An 11,104-nucleotide genomic window follows, 5' to 3' on the forward strand; every position below is an offset into this window, starting at 1 on the left:
TCACTGTGTGAGCAGCTGTGGAACCAGTGTTAGAGTTGATTTTTTTTTAGCAGAACTCCATGAGGTTTGCAAAAGTCACCTGTACTTTTCCCAACACTAGCCAAATAAAGAGCATGATAATAGTCATAGGTGACTTGTGTCACCCTTTCTAGACTAATGCTAGCATGTCATTCCTGAAATTTCATAGAAGGAAAGAAATAAGTGATTTTTATTTTTTCTAAGTCTTCTAGACAAAGCAAACCTAATTTATTCCTTCAACACCCAGTCCTAGTCAATTAGTGCATGAAAGGAATGACTATTTTACCTCAATTCCTAAATTACAAATCTAACAATAAAATAATAATTGCCTATTATAGCTCTGAACAAAATTCTCAGTTTTAAGCAGAACAACCCCTTGGATTTCTCTTTATCCATTTTTACCATTCAGTTACCAGATATTTCTTAACTCACCTGTGTTGTGACCACGGTGCCTTGACTGACTCTTTGAATACACGGCGAGGGAACTCTGCATGACTATGTGAATAGACAAAAAAAGCAGTAGATAAAGCCTCAGGGTGAGCAGCACAGGTAATGCCTGCATTATTTTAGACTTGGAGCTGGCAGTTTAAACTCAGGAAAAGTCACTGAGCCATCATTTGCCATTCCCTAAAATTGCTGTGTCAGTGTGTGGTGGTCAAAAAAGCCAGCAAAATATTGGGCAGCCTTGGGAATGTTATTGAGAGGGTGGCAGAGGCCACTGCCTGTACCTGCTAGGATGCCAAAGGGAATAGGCAGAGATGTGTCCTGTGACATCCCTAATCGAGGTAAGTCATGGATAACTCGGTAAATCAGAGGAGCTGCAGAGTGTGTTTATGAGCTCTTGCCAGTAGTTTCTCTCAGTGCTGCCATGTGGAGTATGCTGCACAATGCAATGTAAGCACAGGGACCTGGACCCATTCCTCACATAATCAGTTTAAATCTTACTTTTGTCTTGAGTGGACAAACTGGAGCAATCCCTCAGCTGTCAGGTAAAATAATTTCGGAGCAGTTTTGTCCACATTTGAAGATAAGAGTTCATACAAACAAACCAAGGCTAATATGTTGCTTCTTAGTGTATTTCCCACAGTAAGATGGAAACATATCTTTAAGAGGAGATGCTTTTTATATTTAAGAAAAATGGTTAACCACTTTTCAGTATCATCATTAACATTCCCCTTGGATAAAATCCAGTGATGAACAACTTCCTGATGGAAGAGGTCATGGCTTTTGCCTCTCCCATAAGTATTAAATGTCAGTAATATGTTTCAGAGTAGCGATGGAGATAAAGATTTAGAGTCATGGGGCCAGTGGCGTTAAAAGAATAATGTAAATTGTCCCCTAAGACTGCTTTTAAAAGAGGTACAAAGTTTATTATTAGGAGCAGGGCAAGACATTAAAATTCTTTGAATTTCTTCTTATACCTACAGTACTCTAAGCATGGCAGAGCTTCTAGCCATGTATGGGAATGAGTTGGTGGAATTCCATTCGTGCTGTGTAACTGCAGAACAGTGGCACATCACACACAAGATGTTAAGGGAGAAAGAAAACTTTAGACAAGCAATTTTCTTGTTATTTGAAAGTCGCAGAAGTTTAGTCAATTTAAAGACCTCATGAAGGTCCCCTACTGACTATTGGGATCTATGCTGTGGCTGGCAATACCCTGCAGCTGATGTGTGTGCACTGTGGGCTGCCTTACACACTTAATGTGTTAATAGAATCACAGAATATTTCACCCTTTTCACATTCCACACCCTTGTTTCCAGCAGTGTTATTTACTTGAGTGCAGTGTGGCTGAAAATTTTAAGTTAGATAGAGCTCATTTATTTTTGTGCTTGTATAGTAAAGCAAAGTATTTTTTTGGCATGTGTCACCCAAAAAAAATAGTGCTTTTTCTGGTCTTTTTTTTCCTTGGTTGGTATCAGGGAGCTTTGATTCATTGAGGGACACTGTTAATTTGTGCACTGAAGACAGCCTGATAGGATTTCTTTTCCTTGCATTATTACTGGGAACACTGTCAGCATTTAATTATGAGTTTAAATTTAAAAAAAGTTGTTTTATTTTGAAGTGAAACCTATGGTCTTTATTAAGCCTTTGAAGGGAAGACTTTGGTCTCAGAAAACACCATAAAATTAAAGTGATATTTTTTCCTTTGACAATCCATCAGACTTTTGTGGTCATGTCCCCTTGGCGTCAGACCTAAACTGTTATGAGATTTAAGTTTAAATGTGTGGAAAATGAAGAAATGAATGGATGATTCAGGACTCTTGTTACCATTGTCTGGGGCAGAAGAAAAATAGCTTTCAAGAAAAGTATTGGGATCAATTATTAAATTCAGTAAGGGAAATGAGATTTTATTTCAGAAAGTGTCCAAATTCAATTCAGAAACTGATATTTTAAGGCTTTCTTCTTTACCCCACAAGACAATAAAGCTAGTGTTTCCAGGGAAAACCATTTAGCTCCTGAATGGATATATGGGATAAATTATTCTTATTTCATGTGATTAATACCAGGCATTTAGGAGATATATAAATTTATCCTACTGATGGATGAGGCACATTTAAAACATTCAAACCTTTTTAGCAAAATATCCCCAAGCTAAACTGGGGCCAGAAAGCTACAGAAGAGCAGGGACTTGGGACTTATACCACTGACTTGAACAGGATCAAGATTTTGGTCCAGTTGACTGTAGGTACCAAATGAATTACTAGAGAGCTGGAGCTGTGGGCTGCTCTTGAGAGCTCTGGAGTACAGAGCAGGAGCTGGAGGTTTGTTTCCTGTGATTCTGTTTGGATGGTTGCAACATTGCCATATTTTGGTGTGCTCTGGTGTGCTGCTGTTTTCCATGATGGTTGCCTGTCTGAAACTGAAAAATCTTGGAAGATTTTATTTAGAACTTTATACTGAATTTTGAGATAATCTGTTTTCATTATATTTTTTTAAGAGAGGATATATTTCAGGAAACTTTTGTGTTAGACACCCTGTGCTTTGGAGCAGGAGCTTCTTGTGTGAAACATTGTTTTAGTCAATATTTGCATGTGCTGTTTTGTGGAAAAAAAGAAAAAGCAACTTCTGCTTTCCTAAATCCTAATACCTGGCATTTCTGTGTTAGCCTGAAGGCAGGGAGTGTGTGCTCTGATGTTTGTGAGGAGAGCAGGGAGGCCGGGGGTGTCATCAGTCAGCAGTGTGAGTGGTGGGAATTTCAGTGGAGATCTGCAAATTCCAAGTCTTGTCTCTGTGAATTTTTTGTTCTCTGTTCTGTGATGCAAGAACTTATTTTTCTTCCTACTTATGCATGCATCTGTCGGCTGGTGATGATGATAAAGATTTTTTTTTCAGTTGATGGATTTGCTGGGAAAGATTTTCTGTTGTGGAAAGCTGTTACTGACAAGTGTTGTTTAAAAAATGGGTCCAACCACTTTTATCTGTTATTTGGCCTGGTTTTGTAAAGTCAGCCTAATAAATGTCAGGAAGCAGAGGCAGTTAGGTGTTTTACCTTCATACTCTAGTATAAGGCTCAGTTTAAAGTTTCCCCTCTTTCTGGGAATATACGCAGAAATAAAACTTCTCAAATGCTTGGTTCTCTAAACATTCCATTGGCCAAAATCCAATAAAAGAGAGCCCTAGCTGTACTCCTATTTGGAAGGCAAAGTGGTTTACATATGTGGAAGTTATATTCCAGCCCTGGAAAGATGAGACCCATACTCAGTGTACAAGAAAGTGCTCTCTGTTCTGCAGTCCTGTGGTCTCGTGCTCTGTACTCACTAGTGAACAGCCAATGTAATTTCCTGGCTAAGAGGCCTTTTAAGAGGTGTTTGCATGTGCTAAAGTACTTTCTACAAAGCTTTAAACAGAGCTTAATTGTGGAGAGACCATTGAATATACGTCTGACTTTATCAGTACTGAATCATTACAGCTGCTTGGCATGATACATATCTTAGTGATCTGTGTTTTTTACTAAACTGTTCTAAATTAAAGACTATGTCAAAATAGTATAAAAGGAAATATTTGGCCTTTTATGAAAGGGTTCTTGCTTCACATGTAGTCCTTGTTGCTGTGCAATAAAATCAAATAGTAAATTCTAAAATCCATAAAGTCAGCTGAAACATTTTACGGATGAAATTGCATGTGGTTCTCTCAGGCTTTGTGCTTTACTATCTTGTATTACCATCCTAAATCTATTTGTGCAAGTTTTGCTTGTGGTGACAGAACTATAAAATAACCTAAGAGGTATCCATGGAAATGTCATAAAGAGTTTATGATGTTCATAACAAGACTGTCACTGCAACCCCAGTCTTTCATTTAAGAACAGCCTGCTTTGCAGACTGATGGAATAATACACAATCCTAAATGGGTCTTCAGGATGGAGTTCTTATGAAGTATTGTGGCATGGTTGTAATTTTGATGTGTCCTGTCAGTTCCTCCACTGAGCATGGAAGTAGGAGGGGGTTTGGCACCGAATTGCTCGAGCCTCTTCAAGTGCTTCTTCCAGAAGTTTGTCAAGTTATTTGGAACAGGAGCTTTTAGCTGTTAAGCAATACCTAATTTTTATAGTGGAATTGTAACACTTGGAGGAAGGGAGAGACATAAACATTAAAAAAAAAAAAAAAAGAAAAAAAAAGTAGAAAGGCAACCAACAGAAACAGCCCAGAAAATACCTGATAATTTTTTTTTTGCTTACAAATTTAGCTTAACATTGTTAAATAGACTAAAGTATGTAAAAGGATGGAAAGATTTCATTATTTCTACACAGCTGATATCTTTCCAAACCTGTATTCTGTTGACCTGGCCAAGTTTAAAATAATGTGTTTTCCTGCTTGGCACCAGAGATCTCTTAGTTATTTAGAAAAGGTATTCTTGGTGAGCTATATTCTCTGAATAACTATAGTCAGTATTTTTCTTTTTATGATGAGTTAATGGTGGCCTGCTCTGATCACTGATTTTTTTTTTTCAGGTAATTTCTTTTTTCTCTATGGGCAATTTCTACAGAGTTATGTCATTTAGATGACCTATTTTCAAGGAAAAGGTCATGCACACCCAGGAATATCCCAGGTCAGTAATTAGGACAATCTTGAACCACAGGATGAGAGACCCAACCTGAAGCTTGAGCTCCCAGATTGAGGTGCAAATCCTTTCTCAGATCCATGGTTACAGCTGGTATAATACTTCTGAAGGCATTGTTATCTTCTAAGACATCATGTGCAAACCAAAATGCATTTGTTAATGCATTGAAATGTTGGTCAAGGAGCTCATGAGCTCTTTTGACATATGATATTTAACAAAATTATTGTTGGACAAAATTTAGCAAACTAGAACCAAATTGATGATTTAGTTTCAATTCCCATGAAAATGTGTTTTGGGGTTTTTTATTTGTTTTTTTGGTATGTGTGTGTCCAATCTCTAGTGTTATAATTTGCTATCACTGAGTGGTTTCTATGGGAGTGTATTTTGTCTAAACACAAAATTCTATTCCCTTCTATGTGTATTTGGAGATTTTAGTGCCCAGCTTTCACCCAAACTGTCTGTGAGATTTAAGTCTGGCTTCCTTTGAAGTAATAGAAAGTCTCCCTCCTCACTTCAAAAACTGGAGGAACCTAAACAGTGAATAATTTAGCCCCTTGAATTCAGTCTGAATGCTTTAGTGTTCCAGAAATTTTTTTTCTTTTTAGTCTTTAGTGAAGTAAAATAAACTTTGGTTCTTATGCTGGAAAGCTTCACCATCCTCACCAGTATGGGCAAGTGCATGCTGGTTGCTTTAGGGGTAAAAACATTAGGAGACTGGAATGTCTGTGCCAATGCTCTTAACTCTGGTCGTTTAGCAAACATGCAGGTTTCAACTAAACTAAAACTTGGGAGTCATTCTGTCTTTGTTTAGAAGTGATGTCTTAATTTGTGCTTCTTAAAGAGCATATGTAAGCCCATGTTCAGCTCCATGGAGCTCTAAGTATATTTTGCCAATCTTAAATCTGATTCAGGCCTCATATTGGTTTAAATCAGGAAAATCAGGATGTATTTCATCAGCTGCAGTGATGTGAAAGGATGGCTGGACTCTCAGGTACACTGCTGCACTATTAAATAAAAAACCCTTTTAGACTACGAAAGACAGAAATTGATATTTAGTTTCTATATATGTTTAGAATAATGAAGACTTTATAGATCTGTTGCTGTTTTTAACCCCCCTCAAGGATGGCTAAAATGAAATCATAAGCATCGATTCATGAAGGGAAAATGTAATATGGAAAAAATATCAGCATTGCCAGCCGTCTTGCTGGCTCCTGGCAACATGGAAATATGAATGGTGGCAGGCATGTATGCCTATGTAGACTTTAAGCTTTATATACTCTCTATAGTTTGTCAATTTTCTCCTATTCTTGGGTCACTTTCTAATGTAATACCCCTTTTCAATGTTGGAAGAGTTGAGTAAATACTTTAAAGGAAAAGAAATTGTTTACCACATGCCATTCTGCCCTGCATCAATACAAACAATAAAAAGTCTGCAATGTGTTATATCTCTTTTATGAATTCTCTTCTGCATATGAGCACTTTCTGAGCAATAAAACTGATGTAGCTTGGCCTCCCAACATTATCTCATACAGTGCTACATTTCTGCCTCTGGACAGCAGGACACTCCAGAGCTGTGCATGTGAAAACTGACCTGCCACTTCTCCAGGCTTGCTGCTCCTTTTGATGGCTTACAGAGTGTGGGAAGCCCTGACTCTTGGCTGCTGCACGTGAAATAAGTGGCTTTAGGGGCAGCGCAGGGCGCTCTGTACAAATTGTCTTGTACAGAGAGGTGATCTATGCCATGATGGAGCTAAGGACTTTGGCTTGTTCTGGTTTGAATGACTTGTATATTTATGTATTATCATGAAATTTGAACAGACAAAAACTAATACGTTGTTCCTTCTATAATGCTAGTGAATTTTAGGGGAACTGAGATGAAGAAACAGACAGTGCCAGAAACAAAGGTAAACCATGGATTTTCCATTTTCCAGTCCTCTGCCTGCTAAGTCGCAGATAATCATACCATCAGTTGAACTGGTAGGGCTGAAATAAAAACTGGCTTTAATATTCAATGGAACCTCATTCTTCAGTTAAAATGCATTCTGTAAAACTCAAACAAAAAATTGGTTCCTAGTAGCCCAATTTATATTTGTTAAAATAATGAAAATTCAGAAAAAATAATGAAGTTTTATGCTCAATCTGTAGGCAAAAAATAGTAAGTTCTGAACCTACTCCCTCCTTACCATTTAAAAATATTTTTCTATTAATGGAACTTCTTTGTTTTGAAATGCCTTTTTTTACCTCCCAGGAGATTCCTTTTAATATGGGAAAACTGAAAAAATCCTTTAAATAAAATACATGATAATTTCAAAGGAGTCTTGTCAAGGCAGTCAAAATAAATGGGGAGTTACAATTTAGATTTATTATAGAGTTGTGGAGGGGGAAGCCATCTGCGTTATCTGATTTAAACATAAACACAGCAAGCACTTCTAAGTACAAGCTACATAAACAGTTCTCAGTATGCTAAATATTATTGTGGTTTAGTGCATATAAATAGGGAATCCTATAGAAAAGTCAAAACATGGTTTAAAAATGTTACAATCTATAACAAAGGGATTGAACTCTTCCTTCACTGTTGATTGATCATGAATGATACCAGGCTCAAAATGCTTCTCTGTTCATTTAGTTAGTATTTCTTCTGTGCAATCAGGATAAAAATTTCAAACAAAGCAAATATGAAACTAAGATAGAATTAGTATGGAAGAGTCAAACAGAAATATATTCCATTGTAAACTCCAAAGCTCTTGTTAAACTTTAAACTGCATTGGATTTTGTCTTGATGAAAACCTTTAGGCTCCAAAGAGGAGTGAAATTTGCCCAAAGCAGATCTTCATATGGAAAAAGCATGACAATAAAGCTGTATAGAGGAATTCCAATGTAGGTATTAAGCAATAAGGATTTACAGGTGCAGTTTTTTGGCAGCTCCTGTGGAAATAGCTTCAGTACCAGCTTATTTTGAAGTAGGTAAATGAAGCTTTATTTAGTAGCCACTTGTCAAAGAAAAATATAGCAGAATCAAATGGAAACCAAAACAGGGATCAGAATAAGAGATTTGTAACATTTAAATGAAAAAAAAAAATCCTAGCTAGAGACAACATCAGTATCTCAATAGTTAAGAACAAATGATATTAAAGATTGTGCAGATATGTTCATGTTTTGATTCATATTTGAATATTTTAATGGGGGAAAAAACATTGTTTTTCCTTTGTGTCTGTGGAAGCCATGTGGCATCTGAATTCTTGGTTGTCAATTTGATATTTAAAGTTCATAGCCTCCTGTGTGCTCTGAATCCTATATGGAAGAAAGTTCCTGTATATGATAAAATTGTTCTAACACCCTCACTTTTAATGTTGTTGCTTTTGAAGAAAAAGAGACATTACTTTTTGTGACTCTTATTCTCTCAACAGTTTTTTTTACATGTGATATTTCCAACTTCTAGTGCATGCAGACAACTTATATTCCTGCACAGTGCTGGAAACCTGAATTAAGTGCATTCACTTTCATAAGGGAAATTGATTGTTTAGTTTGGTTTGGGATTTTTAATAAAGTCATATCGAGCAGTTGGAATCAACAAAATGGCATTGCCAGTATCTCTAAGTTTTCATCTGAGAGAGATTTGGAATTGGGGAAGATGATTTTCAGCCATGCTATTGCTTTGCTTAGAGTTGTCATATGACATATGCTTTATATACAGTTGAGTGAATGGAGTTTTGGAACAGGGCTGGGATACTGCATTATGTTTCTAGATCTGCTGCTGACTGCTGTGGAATGTGATTATATGTTTGAATTTCTTTTTTTCTTGATTTCTCTACCTCCATACATATTATATTGTAATATTATGACGATTTTTGCATAAAAGAAACACTCTATATCAGAAGATATAATTCTTACTAGTTAGCAGTAGAATATTCTCTGTTCCACTTGCATAATTTCTTTTTAGAAAGATAAAAATATTGGATGGTGCTGGAGCAATATCAGTTCTATTAATTCTGATGTGCCATGTATATGCATGTTTGGATACTCAAATATGAAGGATGTAAATAGTCATACACAGACCACTAACTCCTGTTCTGGCTGTTTATGGAGCGAATGGATACAGGAAGGGTGTTTGTGTGTTCTTCTCAGGATTGAATAAAGTAACAGGCAGATTACTTCAGAGTCAGAGGTTGACCACAGCAATCTGTAGTGTCCTGCCAAAATCCACTCCAAACTTGTGAATGAAATCATAGTTTTTCATTTCATTTGTACTCTTGAAAGTAGCTGAGAACATTACAGTAGCCAAGTGGTAAGCTCTGAGTAAAGTAAGCAATCACACAGCTTCCCATTGTTCCAATTTCTGTTTAGTAAGTACTAATGATATAAGGCAGCTCACAGCTGAGCTCTTAAAAATGTTTTGTTCAGCACATTTTTTTCTTTCATGTGCAGTTGACAGTAGAAATGTTCTTGTTAACTTCTCTTCAGTACAGTTCACTCAGTTCACTTTTAAATCCAGATGTGGAATTGTGGTCACTGCACTAATGAACTCCATATTTAAGCCAAATTGAGGATATCCGTGAACTCTGACATACAATATAGAAAGATATGCCTTTGCATAAATATGTCTTCGTAAAGTGCAATGCCTTTTCCTCTATGTGGGATAAAGCAATATTTCCCATTTTTCTATCTTGTATTCTTTGGAAAATGTCCACTAAAATTACTTAAATGAAACTATCTCCTTATTATACTCTAGTAACAGTGTAAAATGTTAATATTTAGAGTGTTACTTGTGCCATTAGGTGGTGCTTTCAAGCTTCTCTAGCACGTAGAAGGAAGCCAAGGAGCACTGAGCTCTGTTCAGGACGTGCTTTCACAGGGCTGAGGAGGGTGCAGTAATGAAGACCAGCTGTGTTGGAAAGGATACAACCAAGGGGTTGTGGGAGAAGGAGGTTGGGTGAGGCTGGGATTTGGCTTGCGAAAAGTTTGATGGAGGAAGTCACGTGTGGTCTGTGTGCTGTAAGCCTAGAAGATGATTCTGAGCCAAAGGAGTCACTGACGATAGTGCTGGTTTGTATTAGCTGAAGATCTGGCTGATTGCACGTTGACTTTGGATGTGCCCTAAGGTCTTTAGCTCTCTCACTTTGCTGTAGATTGCCTGCTATGCTGCCATACTTGTTTGGAATGACATTAAGCTTTTTTCCACAAGACATCTACATTTCTGGTTATAAGGAAGGATTTTTGAAGTGAATGGGTAGGAGAATTCTGGGGTCCAGTTTTGCTGGGATTGGTCTTAATCAGGCTGACTTCCACCTCCTCACAAGCTCTTTGCTCTTGAGGAAAAGAAATAAAAAATTGAATCTGAGCCTGTCTGTGCAATTGGATGGTTGATATTATTCAACAGCATTACTTGGGCATTGATGAGAAGTGAAGATACTTCAAATAGCTTGCATATGATGTACTTAAATCTCCATCATTGCGTTAAAGGGTGAGCTGGGGACTGGACAAATGGTTCAGGTGCTTTGGTGGTCCACATATGAGTACGAAGATGTCTTTGAGCTCCTTGCTAAGGGGATGTCCTTATGCTTGTTAAGTCTTCTGAGGTACCTGCTTGGAAACTATTTTCTTTGCTGCACCTATGATACACAAATGATGTGTGGTTGGAACAAACAGTCCACTGCATGAAACAGGGTGGGCCAAAGCCTCCTCTCATGGTTCTCTTACCTTTCGTGTTAACCACATGGATGGAGAATGTATCTTGGGGTACATCTTAATTGCTGGTGAAAATATAGCCATTGGGATCTAAGTAAAAATATGTTTGGGCAGAGTAATCTGCACTTGCCAGTTTTTAGGGTTATGGTTGCCTCTGGAGAACTGTTTGAAGTCACTGTCAGAGGCAGAATTTTGAGTTGTTGAATAACAGCTGCAGTCCAATATGGCAGGTCCAGTTTTATGTAATAATATTGCCTTCATGGTAGCTAGATCTCATCCTTGCCAGTCTTTGATTAGAGTTACTTTACGGTAACACTGTGGCTAACATTTACTATTAATT

At 37.3% G+C, this 11,104-nt stretch overlaps 1 long non-coding RNA gene across 1 annotated transcript in view; it reads left to right on the top strand.

Moving 5' to 3' along the window:
• The window catches only part of LOC146433303 (uncharacterized), a 61,308-nt gene extending 54,747 nt beyond the window's left edge, over positions 1–6,561 (top strand). Inside the window, exon 3 of the long non-coding RNA XR_014854042.1 lies at positions 4,970–6,561. This is a non-coding gene — a long non-coding RNA (uncharacterized LOC146433303). The remainder of the gene's footprint in view (positions 1–4,969) is intronic.
• Positions 6,562–11,104: the final 4,543 nt, after the last annotated feature.

Source organism: Lichenostomus cassidix, chromosome 9 (genome assembly GCF_008360975.1).
Source record: "Lichenostomus cassidix isolate B80296 chromosome 9, HeHo_3.0, whole genome shotgun sequence".
NCBI lineage: Eukaryota > Metazoa > Chordata > Aves > Passeriformes > Meliphagidae > Lichenostomus > Lichenostomus cassidix.